We start from the raw sequence: 3,858 nt of genomic DNA, 5'->3' as shown, positions 1-3,858 counted from the left end.
GAAAGAATCTGCAGACAAAAGAATTATTTGTGTGTCAGACTCAAAATCTGGCAAATAATACATCCCTGGTATACCTGGAATGATGGAACACATCCAACACTTTGTGATGGATCTGCGCTAACAGAGATTAAAGATTTTTCAAGTCAAGGATGGGAGATGTGATCCAGGTCATCTCTTGCAAATAATTCTTCTCATCAATAGCCTTTATTCATAGTCTTATTAAGGTTTATTGTATGGGGGAAAACTTGTATTTTTCACAGTGAGACGGCAGAACGTGGTATTCTGCTCAAACTCAAGATGTAAGGCATCACAACAGGAGGGTAGAGAGCACAGAAAGAGCAAATTCAAACAAGCTGAGAGGCAAAACCATCTCCTGTGGCAACGCACACCTAGAATACACTTTTTATTCACCCATTACCTGTTTGTGTATCTAACGGCCTGCTTCCAGAAGATCTCTTTTTGACTCGCTGCTACTCTGTAGCCAAATGAGGATGTCCCAGCTTAAATCTTTTTTTCATATATACCTTAAGGTCAGATTGCATCTAAACCACTTTCGCTAAGAACAGTTCAGCCTTGCTTGTGAGGCTGTAATCTCCAAAACATCAGCATCCTTCTGGATTAGCATACAGCAATTGTATCAGCACTACAGCAGGAGCAGTGGTGGAAAATTCTTTGGGAAGCTTCATTGGAGACAGGGTCTTAGCTTTTAATGCTTAAAACCTCTGCAGAGCTCCTCATTTAGATGCTCTCCCTCCATCTGGTGAAAGTTATTTTGTAAACATAAAACCGTACTTAAAATGTAATTTTGTTGCAGTTATGTAACTCTGCTCGGCCTAGTTGTGTGTCTTTAATCCCTGCAGCTGGGGCAGGTTTATTGTACCAATAAGGGCTGCCCTGATTACACATCTTGCAGCCGCAGAGCCCAGGGCCACTGACAGAGGCCATCCACTCTCACCTCCTTCCTGGATACGAGACCTTGTACTGCACTTCTGCCATCATGACAAATATTTCGGATCCATTCCTAAAAACCTCTCAGAGCAGCCCTCCATGCTGTCAGATCAGTTCCTAACACAGGGCTTCACTACTTCAAAGCAGTCACTGGCAATTTTTAACCCCGATCTGCCTTGCTGTTATCTCAGTTTATGACTTCTTGCCCTACCCTGTGGCCATAAGAGAACAAATTGTTCCTTTCCTCAGAGCAGCAGCCTTTCATCTCTTCCAAGACTATGCACATCTTCCCTCAGTTTTCTGTCCTCTCAACAGGCTCAGCTGAAGTTGTGTTCAAAAGCCCTGATCATTATTGCCACATTTTTCCCCAAATCATCCCCATTTCTCTGGTGCACAGGACTCTAATGCTCTTCTAATGCAGCTCAGCAGAGCAGGATCCCTTTGTGTGTGTTACTCACATTTTCTTACCCTTACCCTTACATAGTGTTGTGTGGTGTTTACCTCATCCACAAAATGAATTTTTTTGCTCCTGTTCAGCTTTTGACCCTCAGCAGCCCCTCCACCCTCCCCTGCAGCACAGCTGCCCTATTCCCAGTGGTGTAAATCTGATGGTGTTGGAGTGAACAGCAGTGCACCTGCTGCTCAACCACATCCCATTTTTACCACAGAGCTCCCATTTTGAACCCTGGTTCTGCCACTGTGTTTATTCTGAACTCGATCTCAGCTTCAGATGCAGTAATTGCATTATTGCATCACAGATGAGTAATGCACAGGTAATTCCCTGTACAAGCACTGATATTAAGTACTTCTTCCCTCAACCAGTTTTGCAACTCCTTTAGAGCAGTATCATCTAGACTGGTTTCCCAGTTTATTATTAGAATATCCTGCAAGCCAGTGTCAGAAACTCTACTAAAAATCAAGATATATGACATACAATGCTTTGCCCTTATCTGCAATCCTTGTTATGCTGCCAGAAGAGGAAATTAGACTGGCTCAATTCATTCCTGACAAAGCCACACTGGCCAGCATTCACCTTCTTTTTTTTCGTTTGAGATGCTTATAAATTGTTTATTTTCTCTCAGACTTGAAATTAAACTCACTACTCTATTGCTCCTCAGTATATCTGGGGCTCATTTATCTCTCCCCATTCTCCCAGACTTTTTTGTTCATTGTTGTTGTACGTGAGCTCACAAAATCTCACAAGTTTGAAGGAGACAAACTATGAAACCCCAAAGAGGAGGCAATTCCTCGAGGGGATTAAGAGTAGGGCAAATTATTGCTCACAAACTTCTTTTGATATTCCAACCCTCAATCATAGAATCATGGAATGGTTTTGGTTGGAAGGGACCTTAATGCTCATCCAGTTCCCCCCCCCTTCCACTGTCCCTGGTTGCTCCAAGCCCCATCCAGCCTGGCCTTGGACACTTCCAGGGATCCAGGGGCAGCCACAGCTTCTCTGGGAATCTGTGCCAGGGCCTTTCCACCCCCACAGAGAAGAATTTCTCCCAATATCCCATCCATCCCTGCCCTCTGGTAGTTTGAAGCCATTCCCTGTGTCGTGTCCCTCCATCCCTTGTCCAAAGTCCCTCTCCAGCTCTCTTGGAGATCTTTTCAGTCCTGGAAGGGGCTCTAAGATCTCCCTGGATCTTCTCTTCTCTTCTCCAGGCTGAACAGCTCCCCAGCTCCCCCAGCCTGGCTCCAGAGCAGCCCTGTCCCCTATAGTGACATCTTTCCCTGTATCAGGTGTAGGGGGATACAGTATGAAGGTGATATAGAATGTAATCTTCTCCCCCAAAGAGCTGGGGCTGAACCAATTACTAAAAATTAGGAGCAGGCCTAATGTTAACAGGCCACACCTGTAGCCAATAAGAACAGTAGCATAAAAGAGTGGATTGGTGGGCTCAGGAGTCAGCTGGTTACTGCAAGGACTAGGAAGAGTTAGTGCATAGAAGAGCTGCCTTTGAGGAACATTGAGAAGGTATGGAGCTCTGGTGATATGGAATCCTTGTGTGATAATGATAAGAGAACTCTTGATACACAAGACAACAATAGGGGATGCTGTGGCCAGCAGGATAAGGGCAGTGATCATCCCTCTTTACTTGGCATTGGTGACACCACAGCTTGGGTGCTGAGCTCAGTTTTGGTCTCTCATTTCAAAAAGGACATTGAGGTGCTGGAGCGTGTCCAGAGGAGGGTAAAAGGTTCATGAAAGGTCTAGAAAACCTTATAAACCATGGCTGAGGAAATGGGTTTGGTTAGTCTCACTGAGACTCAATGTGGGTTTATTTGCTCTCATATTTGTGGCATTTTGTCTCCATTATACCAGTGGTTATACCAGTACAGATTCTCTGTGATGTCTCCTGTAGGATGGGTTATGAGTGTTGTTGTTTGGGACCTAGTCTCGTGTATGTGTCCAGCATTGTGGCACCTCTGTATTTTGGGAGTCATCTACTGGGAACAATTACTAACCACACCTTTGTGTTTTTCTCCTCAGAGAAACAACCGGGCAGGGGGAAATACCTTCTTTTGTCCCCTTTTTTTCTTTACTTGTGCTCCAGGCTGACTACAGCAGTAGATCTGAAAGGAACGCGTATTGAGGCGGGATCCAGCCTCTTCTACCGTGCCTGCAGTGAGAGGACTGAATGAAATGGCCTTGAGACACTGGAGAGTCAGGTTAGATGTTATAATTTTTTTTTTCACTGTTTGGGTGGTCAGACATTGGAACAGTATACCCAGCTAAGCGTTGGACTCACCACCCCTGGAAGAGGTGCTTGCCTGATGCGGTTTAGGGTACACAATGGCGGGGGTGCACTGACAGCCGGGCTTTATGACCTTAAATTTCTCTCCTTACCTGGTTAATTCCTCAATTCCAGCCGGAGCCGCCCCGCCCTGAGGGGCCGCGCAGGCGCC

Source organism: Geospiza fortis, unplaced genomic scaffold (assembly GCF_000277835.1).
Source record: "Geospiza fortis unplaced genomic scaffold, GeoFor_1.0 scaffold237, whole genome shotgun sequence".
Lineage (NCBI taxonomy): Eukaryota > Metazoa > Chordata > Aves > Passeriformes > Thraupidae > Geospiza > Geospiza fortis.
This window is presented reverse-complemented; position numbering follows the sequence as displayed.